Source organism: Panthera onca, chromosome C1 (assembly GCF_046562875.1).
Source record: "Panthera onca isolate mPanOnc1 chromosome C1, mPanOnc1 haplotype 2, whole genome shotgun sequence".
NCBI classification, from domain to species: domain Eukaryota; kingdom Metazoa; phylum Chordata; class Mammalia; order Carnivora; family Felidae; genus Panthera; species Panthera onca.
In genome coordinates this window covers 157640176-157656783 of record NC_138346.1, presented here as the reverse complement: position 1 = coordinate 157656783, position 16608 = coordinate 157640176, and the positions used below count along the sequence as shown (strand labels likewise).

The 16608-nt window shown below is 38.4% G+C and overlaps 1 protein-coding gene and 1 pseudogene across 4 annotated transcripts in view; both read left to right on the top strand.

Annotated features, from left to right (window-relative positions):
- Positions 1 to 16608, top strand: part of ST6GALNAC3 (ST6 N-acetylgalactosaminide alpha-2,6-sialyltransferase 3) — a 533022-nt gene that overhangs the window by 437766 nt on the left and 78648 nt on the right. The gene's annotated exons all lie outside the window — the stretch shown is intronic.
- Positions 3121 to 4687, top strand: LOC144617084 (small nuclear ribonucleoprotein G pseudogene; annotated as a pseudogene).

Here is a 16608-nt window from a genome sequence, read left to right as displayed (position 1 = left end):
AAGGCATAATGTAGGCACTCAGGGGGAGTACAGGAGGTTCATTCGAGGGTCAGGGAGAGCATGAGGAGGATATTGCTGTAGTCCGGGTGAAAGTCTGTGAGAGCAGGAACCTAGGCAGGGAGAATTGGATACAACAGAGAAGGCAAATCTGAAAGAGTAAAGAATGGCAATGTGTGGTGATTAATTTTGTGAGCACTGGTGAGGATGACCCTCAAGTTTATAATTTGACTGATTCGATGATTTGCAGTACAATTTATACACAGAATACTGAAGGAGAATCAGGTAGAGGGGATAAGATATATGTCCATTTTTTGGCCATGTTTATCTCAACATTTCTATAAGACATTTGATTGAAGGTGTCCAAGAGCCAATTGGATATATGGCCCTGACTTGTGAGCAACAGATCTGGGTAGGAAATTCAGATTTGTAAGTCATAAGCATAAAAGTAGTAGTTAAAACCCTCAGAAAAAAGGTAAAGACAGAAGCCTAAGAATGCCAGCATTGAAAAGTTGGGCCAATGAGAAAGCCAAGAAAAATACCAGGAGACAGTGAAATGGGGTCTGAGGTGACCCAGGGCAGTGTCATGTCACAGAGGCCAGAAGAGTAGAGGTTCAGGAAAGTGGTAAGATCCAAAGTGAAACCAAAGCAATGAAATCCAGTATAGGGACTTAAAACAAATCCTGTAAATTTAGAAAGCCATGACTTTAGGGGACCTTATTGGAGCAGTTTCACTACAAGGTGGCAGGAGAAACCTAACTGCAGTCAGTTGAGGAGTGAATCTGGGGCAAGTGAGCACAGTCTTTCTTTGCAGAGAATTTTGGATGGGAGGAAGTAGAGGGATAGGATGGCAGCTGGAGGAAATTCTGAATCAGGACCAGGTTATTTTAAGAGCAGAGTCGTTGAAGGAAGGGTGGAGGTTGAAGAGAATGAACCAATAGTGGGAAAAGGGAAGCCTACATGGTAAAAGAGAAAAAAAAATGATGTAGTGTGTTCCCAAGGAAAGTGGGAGAGGTGGCCCAGGCAGGGTGGGGTATCCATAGGAAAGGTTAGTCTTAAGCAGGAAGGACTTAAACTCTTAAGCCTCTGAGACTGGAAGGACAACTAGAAGGAAGAGAGAGGATGTGGGGGAGAAGGAGAGGCAGGTCATGCTTCAAGGATTTAGGACAGAGTTCATAGCATTTAGTTACTCATTCCCCTGAGGACCCATACAATGCCTTAGCAGATAAAATACCCTTCAGAAGTCCCTCATAATCCTTTCAGGGTTGCTGTCTCACCAGCCATTGAAACATTCCCTCTGTACCCTTGGTTCTCATGCTGCTCCTCTCCCATCTCCATGCATGGGCTTTTCTCCAGTGGTGCTGGATACCCCCAACACACAGTGTTCCCCTTGGAATACCCATTGATTGTCCTCATTCAAATAAATTATAAACTATTTCATTCCAAGATATAAATATCTGACACCCAACTAGCTGGGCCAACCTTCCCAGGAGCATTTGCCCTTTAGATGGATATTCTGGCTGTCAGGGGCCTTGCCTTATTAGACCTCACCCCTCCATTCAACCTTTCTTCCCACACTTCATCAATATGCATACTCTGCTCTCGTCGCACTTGTCTTCACTTTTTCAAAAAGTGAAGCACGTGGTATGGAAATCATATAGTTGGAATAACAGGACAGTGAAGATTTTCTGAGTCATCCCCATTGTCCTACCTGGCAGGGGAACACCTGTCACTCTGTACAGGCAGCTCTGTACAAAAGGGTGCTGCAGCTTCTGATACAGCATAATCCAATATACATTACCTCCATTCATTAGAAGATTTAACCTACAGATTAGGAGTACTCTTTACCCCTTAGTAGGGGTACTTCCCCTACTACTTAGCAGTAGTACTTCCTTAGTAGGAAGTTAGGAAAATTTGAATCAGCGCTGCTTTTTAAAAATCAAGCTTACTGCTGTTTGCTGGTTAGTGTTACAATCACAGAAGCAAAGACTAAGCCATTTTCTCCTTAAAAAAAATAGTGTTTTTCATTATGCCCAAACAATCTCCAAATGAATAGAAGAAAAAAATGCCCACAGGCGCTCTTGGGCTCAGCATCATACCCAGATGCCTTAACCCCAGATCTACTAGCTATGCACTGGTAATAAAATATCCCAGCGGCTCTGGTCTCTACTGAGTCTGGATCTAGAATGTACAACTTTATGATGAGGGGTACTGGTTTTAGAGTCAAACTGACTTGCTTCCTGACTTCACAACTCTGGGACATATCTCAGAGGGCTGTTGCGAGGATTGAGTGTGATCATGAATTTAAAGGGCTTAGCGTTCTTGCTAAGAACATAGTAAGTTCTCAATAAATGGAGGCTGCTGTTGAATTATTACTATTAACAATTCATGCTCTGATTTAAGAAACTGCCTGGCTTAACTGGCCTCAGGCAGAGGCTGGAACTGCTTTCTCACCCAGCTTCAGCTGTACGGCTGTAAAATGATGGGTTTCCTTTTTGGATATACCCACATGCTTACTTCTCTCTCATCACTGATGCCTACTGTCTGGAGTCATTAATGATTGGCCACTTAGGGTAATCGTTTCCCTGAGAACCAAATGTGCTTACATTCAGTGGCACCCACTGTAATGCAGTTACTTTTTTCCAATAATATTCATCTAGTAGATAGGCCCAGGATAAGTGAGGTCCATAATGATAAGCTACCTCCTCTTTGTTCATTTTGAAGAGACTCATTAGGGACAGTGGTCCTCAGCGTTAATGAAATGATAGCATCTAATTATAGAATTACAGTTATACACACAAGTGCCAGAATTAGGGGACTTGCCACCTAACAGGTAATGTCACTGCCTGCACCTTGCTCTTGTTCTTTAGGATGCCTCCACCTTGGTCCAGATCTCATCCTTTCCTTGGGCCTGTTTTGGGATTCAGCCATCTGCTGAATGCTGGTAAAAGCCTAAGCTATAAACAGCTTGCTTTTTGGTAGAACAACTCATGCCTGAGAAAGTTGATAATGATTTCAGAATTTCTTTTAATTGAGTTTTTAATTACAACACAGCAAATATCCCATTCATATGTAATTTTGACAAAGATGACAAGCAATTTCATATTCTTTGGAGATCATTTGACAAGTGTGGGAGCCTATATTAAATACCAACTGCCTTGTTTTTTGGACAGGAGTACCTGACAACCGCTTATTCAGGGAAGATCGGGAACTGGAGCATCTGGATCTCAATAAATTATTTGACAGAACAATCCAAGTGCTATAACACAAGCTGCTACTGGGAAAGTAAATCTGATTGGCTGCTTAGAATCTCGCTTTTCTAATTTATAGCCCACATATTATGAATTGGGATACTGTACAGCCAATTGGACAGGTTTTACCATAAATAATTTTTTCTTTCTTTAGACTATCAGCACAACAGATAAAATATGCAAATAAGTTCTTCTGAAACACAAAGCTTAAACTTGAGATGGGTACCATGATTCTCTATTTTTTTCTCCTTTGGCATTCATTTAAGAGTTCCAGAGCTCCAGAACTACAATTAGACCAAAGAAACTGCTGCATGCCAAAGAGCAGAGAACCAGTCCAACAATGGCTGGTCCCTACCTACTAGCACCTCCCATAAGTTTTCAAAGGTCATTTGTATGGCCATTACAATATCCAGAGGTCCCAGATGAGGGATCTTTTTCAACCACAGAGCAGTAGTCCTCAAACTTTGAATTTTGGAGACCAGAAAAGAAATTCTTAATTGGAGCCCTACTAAGGTCACCTTTTTAGTTTACCAATTAAAGATGTGTAAATGTTTTTCCCTTTTCACTCATTTGTTAATTTGTGACTATCTATTGAGCACATACTATCTGCTGGTACTGTAAAAGTATGCCCTGGGAATGCAATGAAAAACAAAGCTAGATGTAATCTATACCCTCAAATACTTTATGGGCTTGGTCGGGGAGACAGTTATTGATAAATTATACTAATAGTTGTAAAATTCACATTGAGATAGGGACTGTGAAGGAAATAAATAAAATGGTTCTCTTAGAGCACGTAACACATTAACTTTATATAGACAGAAAAGGTCAGGAAACCCTTCTTCTTTAAAACGTGCTGGGAGAGGGTTGCCTGGGTGGGTCAGTCAGTTGAGCATCTGACTCTTGATTTCAGCTCAGGTCATGAGCTCATGGTTTTTTGAGTTTGAGCCCCCCCACCCCCACCCCATGTGGGGCTCTGCACTGGCAGCATGGAGCCTGCTTGGAATTTTCTCTTTTTCCCTTTCTCTCTGCCCCTCCCCCCATTCATGCTGTCTCGGTCTCTCACAAAACAAATAAATAAACTTTAAAATTGTACTGGGAGGTTTGGAGGCATCTTTGAGCTTGCTAAGTAGACACCATGAGCAAAGCCTACCCTGTTGAGTTAAAAACATTTATGGACAAGAAATTATCATTGAAATTGAATTGTGGCAGACATTTCCAAGGAATATTGCAGGGTTTCAGTCCTTTTTTGAATCTTGTGATAGATGAATGTATGCAGATGGCAACTGTGGGCAACAGCACAATATGAGAATGGTGGTAATATGAGGGAATAGTGTCATCATGTTAGAAGCCTTGTAATGAGTGTAAACAATGAGTGTGTTCACCAGAAGAAATCAGCTGCTTCTGAATATCCCCTCTCCATAGCACCTGTTTTACTACAATATAAAAATCAGGCCATGTGCATTTTCATATTGAACTTTTTTGTTAAATAAACTTTTGTAAGAGTAAAAAAAATAAAATAAAATAAAATAAACTTGTGCTTGGCTTCAGCAGGTCTCAGACTATACAGGGCCTTGTAGCCCATGATGAGGATTTTTAATTTTATGCCAAGAGTGATGGAAAGTAATTATTAAAGAATTTTAAGAGAGTCCTCTGAATGCCACTGGACAATGGATTGGAGGGCAGGAAGAGTGGAAGGAGTGAGATCAGGTGGAACAGAATGTTGGTGCTATAGATATGATTAGTGTGACAGCCATGTGATGGTGAGTCGTTGGATTTGAGGGATATTTTGGAACTGGAACTGCTAAAACTCATTGATAGATGAGGGATGAGGGAAGGAAGAGAGAGGTATTGAGGATGACTGAATATTCCTGGCTTGAGCAACTTGCCATTTCCTATACCATTTACCGAGATAGAAGGACCAAGAGAGGAACACATAGAAGCAGAAAGGATCCCTTTTTGGGCTTGTTAAGTTTAAGGTGCCTATGAGATATCCAAAGCAGGCAGATATATGAATCAGAAGTTTGGAGACGTATTTTGCTGCTAGATACACATTTAGAAGTTGTCAGCATATCGATGGTATTAAAGTCATGGGAGTAGATAAGATTTCAGAGAAATGAACATTATGGAACTTAGAACATTCTGAGACTTGATACAGAAGGGAGAATCTTCAGAGTATCTTTCTATGAAAAGGACAGCATTTTAACACCCACAAAATAGGAAGAACATAATATCTGTTCTTTAAATTAAGGACATTTCATTGCATGAAATCCTCCCTCCATTGTCCTTACCATTCCTATTTTGCTTCAGATCAGTCAGAAGTTCGTCTTGGAGCAGTCGTTGCAAACCACTGCCTTAGAGTTTCTGCGACTGCCTTGGGTGGGAAGGACCTCATTTTGGTAGAACTTCTTATCTCCACTCCCAATTTCACTTGACCTCTTAGACTCTTCAGGCTTAAAAACACTTCTGGGGTTCGCATGCCTGCATGGCTCAGTCGGTTAAGCATCCCAGTTTGGCTCAGGTGATGATCTCACCACGTGTGAGTTCAAGCCCCACATTGGGCCCTATACTGACAGCTCAGAGCCTGGAGCCTGCTTCGGATTCTGTGTCTCCCTCTCTCTTGGCCCCTCCCCTGTTTGCAGTCTGTCTCTCTCTCTCAAAAATAAATAAACATTAAAAAAATTTTAATAAATAAATAAATACTTCTGGGGTTTCTAAACCAAAGTCGTCCACAGAGTGACTTAAGATCCTACCATATGACATCAGTTCCCTCCTATCCTGAAATGTAAAGTCAGTTACCTCCTACACACTTTGTGGCATTCCTAAGTCAGAGGGCTACACTGTCAATTGTAGTGTAGTTATATGTGTGCATCAGGGTGAATTAACACTTACATAGCCATCTCTTCCTCCTGTCCATCATAGTATGCCACCCATCCCGGTGTTCTTTGCTAGTGGACCCAGTAAAGGTTTCTGAATTGTCTCATCACAATGTTCCAGACAGCCATGATCAATCAGATTGAATGTGGAAATTATTGTAATGATACTACTAGCAATAATAACCATGTATTATCATACTTGTAACTATTATTACTAGTAATATTCTTAACACTTTGTGTCATGCTCTGCACTAAGGGTTGTCCATTCCTCAACTTATGTAAGCCTTCACCACAACTTAGAAGGTTGGTTCCATCTTACAGATGAAGAGGCAGAGGCTGAAAGATGGACTTCCCAGGTGTACATCCCATTATTGTTTTTACATTGTATTATAATAACATGCCATTATCTGCAATGGTGGAAACTCACTGGGACTCCATACTTTTCCTCTTCAAACCCTCAGCACCTAATAGTGCTTGGCACATTTAAGGTGCTTGATAAATATTGAAGATGGTATATACTCTATAGTGACAGAACCCTTTTGAAGGGTGGTGGTTGTGTCTTTGATGATTTAGAATCTCTTGCAGCTTCTAGCATAATTCTCAATAAATATTTGGAAGGTTGAATATGTGGGTTTAAAACGGGCCGAAAAACTCCTGGAAACTAAGAAGGTTCTGATGGCGCTGCTGGTGGAGGGATTACCACCGAAGGAGGATTAAGAAGATGCATCACCTAATATGCTGTGGTGGCAACTGTGGGTCTGATTCTTACTGAAGCATTCTTATTCATGACCTGGGTGGAGAAAAGGAAGAAGCTGCTCATTTTTGGAATTCACTAATAATTTCAATTTGGAAAGTATCGTGAGCAGCTCAGGCAACAGAAATAAAAGGCAAACAACCTGGGAGACTTGAGGTATGTCGGCTGGGAATAGTAACTTTGTGAGCGTTTGAAAAAGGCAAGGCAGTGCGTTCACTTGGGGGAAGGGAATCCAAACACAGAGCTGTTCTCAGGGAAGCAGACGCCAGAGCACAGCGATGCCAAAGTAGGCCCAGGGGGCATAGTGGTCTGCAAATTAAATTCAGGCCAGCCAGGCAGTCTGGCAGAATGAAAGGGAAGGCCAGGTTGAGGCTGCCTGTGCAGAAGGGCACGGAGTAACAGTTCCTCTGTGGACACTTGGAGCTGGGCAGCACCTGGCACCACACGCTCTCTTCCCACCACCTCATTACTGGGGAAGCTCAGGCAATTTGGAAGAAGAGCAGAGAATAGCAAAAAGAGTGAATGAATTCAGGAAAGGATGTGGATGAAAGATCAAAAGAATTAGATAGCTGTAGTTTAGTTGCGGAAAGCTAAAGGGAGGAGGAGGGAAAGGCCTGGAAACTCAAATATCCAAGTCTACTCTGAAATAACCAACTGGAAACTTGCAGAATACCCATCAAATTGAGACCTTTCAGATGAAAATGGACATTTTCTTCCAAGCCATGGGCTTCTTGCCTGAACTGGCAATCTGCCTACCCAGGTGCTCAGTAAATACTGTCTTGTAAAATAACCTTCCTTTGCCAGAAGAGTATAAGATCCGGGAAACAGACCAATAGGAAGCACATTAGAAAATCAGCCAACCCTTTCCACCCTTTCCTTAGTGCCCAGTGAGGACAGGATTAAAGGAACTAGATTTCTGTTGTGTTTTTCAAGTCAGACTCTTTTCAACAATGAAGTTGCCTCTTCCCATTCAGATAAATACAGAGCAAAATAGAAACCTCTGGAGCACAGGGAATGCCTAAGACACGGTTGGCTAGCCTTTGGTTAAATCCTATCGTTGCAATTTCCTTTATGTCAAGGGGACTGGGGGGATGCTAATTTTTTCCCCTCCCAGGCGGTGGAGGAGGTGGGTAGTGAAAGTTGTACCTCTGAACTAAAGGTGGACTTGGTGGAGTTCAGTTTTAAAAATCCAAGTAGATGGATTAGGGGTTCTTTGTTTTATAGAAAGAAGTCTCTGAAAACAGCAACTACCTGGCTGCTATTGAGTCTTTGTTTTCAGGCCAACTCCACTGTTCTTAACCTGGAGCCCAAGATAGTCAAGTATTCAGATTCCCAGCCAGTTGCAAAGCAATCACACACCTGTTATTAAGCTCCAGCATCAGTGGGCTTCTTGTGCTCCTCAAACATGCCAACCCTCTGAAACCTACTGTTTCCCTCTCTGCTGGGCTTGCTTACCTACCCACTTCCTTGTCCCGTTCCTGCTTTCTGCAGGGCTGGCTCCCTCTCATTCCTCTCTTCTCAACTTAAATATCGCCTCTTTTAGAAGGTATCTTTTTGGAGTGATTTTGCCTCCAAATAAGAGGAAATCTTGTTAATAGAGGCTCCAGCCAGTAGGAGCTAAAAAGAAGTTCAGAGTAAACAGTCCGTCCAAACCATGGCTCAGCTCTGACTTCAGGGACCCAGGAGCCCATTACTGTGCTCCACCCCTCACCGCATATGGCTTCCATCTGCATCATATCAAGATGTCTGGTCCATCCCCAGCATCACATCCATGCTGCAGACAGAATAATATACTAGGAGTAAAGGAGGGTGAAAGGCTTTTTTTCTAGTGATGCTCTTTTTGTGCAGAAAGGGCCACTGGCTTCAGAGACCCCTATGTCTAATTAGTTAGAACTGTGCCACGTGCAAAAGAGTCTGGGAAATCAATATTAGCTTCCCAACCTCTGTGGTAGAACAAGGCCAGGAAGAAGGGGGCACGTGGATAAATTTCAGGTAGCCAAACTTCAGTGACTGCCATGGTATTTGCCCTGGCCCTGCTTGGTTATTCTGTCTCATAATTCCCTGCTTCTCTTCATGGCATTTCTCATAGTTTGTAGATGTACATTTGTAATCCCACTGGAATGTGATACATATCCTTTCTATGCCTGGCTGTTTTACCATTCTATCACCAGAATCTAGCTTTGTGCCTGACAAATGGAAGGCACTTAATAAATACCGCTTAATTCAGAGGCTAGTTGGCTGCTAGAAGAAAAGAGAAGCTACCTCTGAAATCATCATGTAATCACAACCTCCCAGGAAACTAGGATTCTGGCTGTCAACATTTGATTTTCACACAGATCCTTTTTTATTTATTAAAAAAATATTTCAAATATAAGGAGATATGTATATGTGAAAGAAAATAATGAACATTAAAATACCTGCCACCCAGCTCTATCAAATTCACAGATTTTGCCAGAGGCCTTTGAGGTCTGTTAATATTGTTGTTGAATTTAAAAACAAAACACCACAGATGCAGTTGAAGTCCCTGTGTCTCTTTCCTGTTTCTCTGCTCCTGCTTCTGCTCCTGCCTTTCTCTGCCTGGAGGCAACCACTGCCCTGAATTTGGGTTTACCAGTCTAGTATGTGTTTTTATATTACAACTGTCTATATACATCCTTAAGCAATATAAAACTATAGCATGTTATTTTGTGTGTTCTTAAGCTGTCTATAAATACTATATTTTGTTCAAACACTATTCACGTTAATATAAGTCTAAAGTATTATTGTCCAACCTTTTTAATCTACCTTGTTATTGATGTTTAACCATATTTTTGCACATAGCTATGCAGTGTCACAGTGTGAATATACCACAATTCAGTTACCCATTTTTCTCTCCATAAACGTTCGGATTTATCATTTAAAGTCTTTTCGTATTACAAATAATGATACTTACCATTAACATTCTTCAACATGTTTCCTTGTCATATGTGTGAGGATTTCTTAGTGTAAAGTATATACCTAGAAGTAAAATTACAACATAAAGGAAGTATATGTCTTCACTTTTCTTTGATTTTGCAAGAGTGTACTACAAAACGTTGTGCCAATTGATATCCTCACAAGTAGTGGATGAGAGAAACTGTTTCTGTACTCAACACTTGATATCAGACTCTGATTTTTGTCAATCTATTGATATAAAGTGATATCACATTTCACAGAGATCAACACATGTGTTAAATTTATTCTTAATTATATTTTAGTTATTGTTGTGAATGAGGTACTTTTTATATTATTATTCTTGAATGACCTGTTACTGCTCTGTAAAAATCCTGCCATTGTTTTTATGTTGATCCAGTATTTAGCCACCTTGCTGAACACGTAGTAAATTCTAACAGTGTGTAGATTCTCATCGATTATTTATGTAAACAAACTGACCATTTATACAGAAATACAGCGTTGTTTCTTTCTAATATGTACCTCGTTTTATTTTTCTTGTCTTATTGTGTTGACTGAGACTTTCTAACAGCATTAGAATAGTGACAGCAAGCATCCTTGTCTTATTCTAACTCTAATGGTGACATTAAGTTTCATTGTTAAGCTTGATCCTTGCTATAGATTTTTGATAAATAATAATTATCAAGTTTAGAAAGTTCCCTTTTACTTTAATTTCCTAACAGTTTAAACATAAGTAAATGTTAAATTTCATTAAATATTTTTTGACATCTGTTGAGTTCACCATGGATTGTTTATTCTTTAATTTGTTGATTACTAATATTGTATAATGCATTAATAGATTTTCTAATGTTGAAACATCTTTTCATTCCTAAGATAATGTACATTGGTTATCAAGGGTGTTTCAAAGAAACACCTGGGTCTTTTCCTAAAGGACAAGAAACCTTAACGTTTTTGAGCAATTATTATTTTGATTTGACTTCATGTAAGTTTCTCTTTAGATCTGTGTGTGTTTGGCACATCATTTCTTTATTTCTTTCATTTTTTGGATTTTCTATATTTTAAAAAATGGAACATGTGAAAGTTGTATAATAGTATCAAAATATATGCACAGGGAGGGAGGAGGAAGATGGAAGTGTTAGCTCTGCTTATTTTGGACCATGAAATGAAGGGGAAGAACTTCTGATCAGCAGAATTTCTAGGGTAACTTGATTGAGTGCCATAATTAGTTTATTTCCTGAGTAGGTGAATCATGCTGGCCATTTGTCTAGAAACCTGGTGACACTTGTATCTAGTCATTTAAGAAAGAAATCCGTAATTGCCCCAGGTAGCTGGGAATTGCTTGTGAAGTAGAAAGGCTTGTCTTCCTAAAAGCTATCCTGGGTAGCACTGAGGTAGCTGGTGATGGAGAATGCATCTGCTCTTATTCTTTTAGAGCCACTTTTGGTTTTTCTCTGTTTTTATTCATCTTTGGTAATCACATCAGTTTTGAAACTTACATACATGTAAAACCTTTTGTCGTTCTAATACTCAGCAAAGGAACTATGCTCTGTTCAATGATTAGCGCTTCCATATTTTAAAAATTATTTCAATATAGTTGCTCTTGGTGGTAAAACTGCCAGGTCATTGTAGAAATAAGGTTTTGATGGTTGTTGAACAGTCCTGTTTCTGAATATCTGTTCTAATTGTATGCACATATTCATACAATTACTGTATTACCAAAAGAACTGTATACAAATAGTAGCAATAATGTGATGTCCCGGTCTGTTGGCTTTAAAAAAGATTTCAGAAATTGATTAAAACACTTAATGTTGGTTTTTAACTCAAGGACTTGTGAAGCAAATGACTCATTCCACTTGGAAACGTGTTACAGAGAGAATATTCTTTTCTCCTTCCCACTTCATCCTATAGAGCATAGGGAGAAAGATACCAAACTCCTGGGAGTTATCTCCTTGATTAACTGTGAAGTAATAAACATAGGAAGGCAGCAACAACTCAAGCAGTTGGGTACTAAATCTCCACCTTTATGGCCCGCATTTGCCAACTGTCTCCATATTTGACAGATAAAATGCATCTGTGAATTTTAAGCTTCTCAGGTTACAGTTAAGATATGTAATTAGATTTCAAGATATACATCTTACCCAAAACTTCTGCTACGGGGGGGAAAGCCAATTAAGTCAGGTTTACTCAGCTTCGAAACAAAACTTCAACTTAACAATGGATGGAAGAACCTAACTAATGAGAACACTCCACATGGCACATGTTATTGTTTGTTGGAAACACTGTGTGCTCTGGGACACAGGCTCTTACTTTTCCGAAAGCTAGAGTCAGGAGGTTTACTCGGTTAATAAAGCCAGTTCCTTAAGAGATATAGTTTGATGCATGAGCAGGTGGAAATTACTATTTTGAACATTTGCTGCATACAGTTTTCTAAGCATTTATACTCATTGGATGGAAGTTAACTATCTAAGAAACTGTATTAACTCAAACAGGCCAGTGAAAAACTGCTTCAGTGCTCTGAAGCAAAACTACATTCCAACTATGTAAAAGTCTGTGGGCTGCTAAGGACTAACTTCACGTTAGAAATTTCCAATCATCATAATGACTATGATGATTAAAGTAACTAACATTGCCTGAGCAGGCATATTTGTAAGTTCTTCCTAGATATTAGGTAAGCATTAACTTATTTATACTCATGAAAAGCATACACAATAGGTATTCTGTCATTTTATAGTTAGAAATGGAGGTTCAGAAAAGTAGAATAATTTGCCCAAGTTTATCTAAGTGTCTCCCTCGGCAGGTTAAATTCTCTCTCCTCTGTGAAATGAAAATAGACTAGCTGATTGTTGCCTTTTGTAAAATAGCCTTAATGCCCTTAAAAGTAAAAGCTTCCTTGGATCATATAAGAAGAGATTTCATTAAGACAGTAAAATATCAGCTCATTAGAGCAAGCATATATTTTATTGTTCATAGACACAGGAAAATCATGTGGGATGAAGTTACTATATACCTTCAAGAAGATAGTAGTCTAATCAGGCAGATAAATACATGAGGAATTACTTGAAATAATTAAAAAACAAAATGTCAAGAGATGCAAGTAGGCCGATACTTAGAAGTGAATTGTAATTCCTCTGGACTTCATTTGTATCAGCAGTGAAATGATGGGGCGGGGTGGACAACTACTTCCCTTAAAAGTTTCTTCCTGCTCCCTGACAGAGGTTGGGGAGCCTGAGTGCATATGCACAGATCAATTTGGAGAACACAGCCAGTGCTGACTATCAAAGCAAAGTGGGGCGGGTCATTCAAGATCTCCTGGAGATGAGATTGGAACAGGATCCAAAGAAGGTGAGACATATTGATTAGTTCAGAGGGGATATTTAGATATGAGGGTAAAGGTAGAGTGAGGATATTGATCAAAGTGGAGATAGAGTGAGAAAATAGCAGGTATAAAGAAAGGTGCAGAGTGACAGATTGAATAAATTTTTCTAAAGTAGACAGGTCAGGAAAATTGAAGGAAGAAGTTGATAAAGCACCTTAGGATTACCAGTGATCAACTTGTTTTAAGCCCCTGTGTGTCAGAACAACCAAATCAGAAACTCTGGGAAGTAGGATGGTGTGTGTTTTTTTAAGGTTTATTGAGATATATAATTCACATATCACATGATTTCACCCGTTTAAAGTTTATAATTCAGGGTTTTTTAGTACTGCGCTGTGTGTCCATCAGCACAATCAATTTTAAAACAATTTTTATCACCCCCCTCAAAACTGTACCCGTTAGTAGTCACTCCCCAATATCCCTAATTCACCTCCCAGATCTAGGCAGCCACTAATGTATTTTCTGTCTGTACAGATTTGCCTGTTCTGAATATTTCATATAAGTGGAATCATATAATAGATAGCCTTTTGTGACTGGCTTCTTTCATCTAGCATATTTTTAAGGTTCATCAATGCTGTATGTAGAATGTATCATCACTTCACTATTTTTTATAATGGAAAAATACTCCATTATGTGGATATATACCTATACATTTTATTTATTCATTTATCAGCTAATGAACATTTGTATTGTTTCCACTTTTTGACTGATATGAATAATTATGCTATGAACATTCATGAACAAATTTTGTTTGAACACATGGTTTCATTTCTCTTGGATATATACCTAGAAGTGGAATTACTGGATCACGTGCTAACATTTTGAGGAACCGACAAGATTGTCTTTCAGAGCAGCTACACCATTTTATATCCACAGCAGCAATGTATGAGAATTTTAGTTTCTTCATCTTTGGCAACACTTGTTATTATCTTATCTTTTTGGTATTATTCATCCTAGTGGATGTAGAGTGGTATCTTATTTGGGTTTGATTTGCATTTCTGATACCTAATGATGTTGAACATCTTTTCATGTGCTTATTTTCCATTTGTCAATCTTCTTTGGAAAAAAGTCTATGCAAATCCTTTGCCATGTTTTAAGTGAGCATCCTTTTGTTTTGTTATTGAGTTATCATAATTTGTTATGTGTTCTAGACACAAATCCCTTATCAGATGGATAATTTGCAAATATTTTCTCTCATTTGCTATTGCTGTCTTTTCACTTTGCTGACAGTTTCCTTTCAAGAACAAAAGTTTTTCATTTTGATGAAGTCCAATTTACACATTTATTTTGTCCTTTGTGTTTTTGATGTCATGTCTAAGAAGAAATTGCCTAAGCCAAAGTCAGGAATATTTACTCCTGTATTTTCTTTTAAGAGTTTTATCGCTTTAATTTATACTTAGATCTGTAATCCATTTTAGTTAATCTTTGTGTAGGGTGTGAGGAAGGGGTACAGCTTCATTCTTTTTCACGTAGATATGCAGTGATCCCAGGACTATTTGTGGCAAAAACTATTTCCCCCCACAATGAATTGGCTTGGCCCTGTTGTCAAAAATCAATTGATCGTAGATGCATGGAGTAAATTTTGAAATCAAAAAGTGTGAGTCCTCCAACTTTTTCTTCTTCTTTTTCAAGATTGTTTTGGCTACTCCATATTCCTTAAGTTGCCATATAAATTTTATGATTAGGTTATAAATGAGATGTGGGCTTTTTCAAACTACACAGGTGATTCTAATGTGTAGTCAGGGTTGCAAATCACTGATATAGGTCTGAGAAACACAAATGATGTTTATTGATCTACTAATATGCATCTAGCTTCTGCACTGGGTAACTTACATTTTTTTCTTAAATCATTTGATCTCCCATAATAACATTATGCAACAGTCACTATGATCTCTAATTATAGGTGATAAATCGGAGTCAAAATCTTGTCCATAGTTACTTGGTAGTGATGTTGAGATTTAACTCATGTTGACTATTCCAATTCCTTACCCAAGAAATGTAGATCAGATCATCTGGAAACTAACTCTTACACACCTATGGCCTTTGTATTACTATTATAACATTCTTATTAGAAAGAAAATAAATCAGGTTTGTGTGGTATGGCTGAATCATAAAGGCATATAGGGAGAACATGACAAAAGATAAAGCTTCTTAGATAGGAGAAGCCATGGTGTTTCTCAAATGACAGACTGTGATAAATATTTCATATTCCACAAAAGCATTTTAGGGGGGTAGTCTGCTCAGTTTTTAATAAAGTTAAATTTACTTACAATCCTTGGCCTCTGAGATTATTTTCTTTACCGGAAGGTGCATCTATGTAAAACATTCTTGTTAAATTATGTAGAGAACGTATAAACATTATTTGTTTTACCTTTTTCTCTTCTGAATAATAATGGAAAGTCTAAAACCTTATGTAAGTCTCCCAAAATTGTTTATTTTACTTTGCTACTTCAGGAAGCCCAAGTCTAGAAACCAGTACCATACAAAATAGTGAGCTCCTGAAGAATTTTGAGTGTGAAGTGAAATGAAACCCTTAGGTTTACATGTAAGAAAGATCGCCTTTTCAACAAATGGTGTTAGGACAACAGCATATCCACATACCAAAAAATGAAATTAGAATCCTACTTCACACAATATACAAAAATTAACAAAATGGATAACAGACTTAAACGTAGGAAATAAAACTGTAAAAATCCTGAAAGAGGGGTGCCTGCGTGGCTCAGTCAGTTAAGCATTCAACTTTAGCTCAGGTCATGATCTGGCAGTTTGTGAGTTTGAGCCCCATATTGGGCTCCCTGCTGTCAGAACAGAGCCCATTTCAGATCCTCTGTCTTCCTCTCTCTCTGCCCCTCTCCCACTTGTTCTCTCTCTCTCTCTCTACCCCAAAATAAATAAATAAAATTTATAAATAAATAAACAAATAAATAAATAAAACTCCTGAAAGAAAAATAAGAGTAAATATTCATGATTTTGGATTAGACAATGGTTTCTTACACTCAACACCAGAAGCATAAGCAACAACAACAAAGTAGATACGCTGGACTTCACTAAAATTTAAAACTTTTGTGCTTGAAAAGATATTGTCAAGAAAGTGAAAAAACCAACCCACAGAAAATGAAAGAAGATATTTGCAAATTGTATTCTTGATAAGGGATTTTTATCTAGAACATATAAAGAGTTACTACAACTCAATAACAAAAAGATAAATAACCTAATTAAACAATGATTTGAATAGAGAAAGGATTTGAATAGATACTTCTCCAAAAAAGATACACAAATAGTCAATAAGCACAGGAAAAGATGTTCAACATCAGTAGGTATTAGACAAATGCAAATCAAAACTACAATGAGATTCCACTTTGTAACCACTAGAATGACTATTACCAAAAAGATAGACAATAACAAGTGTTGACAAAGATGGAGAAACTG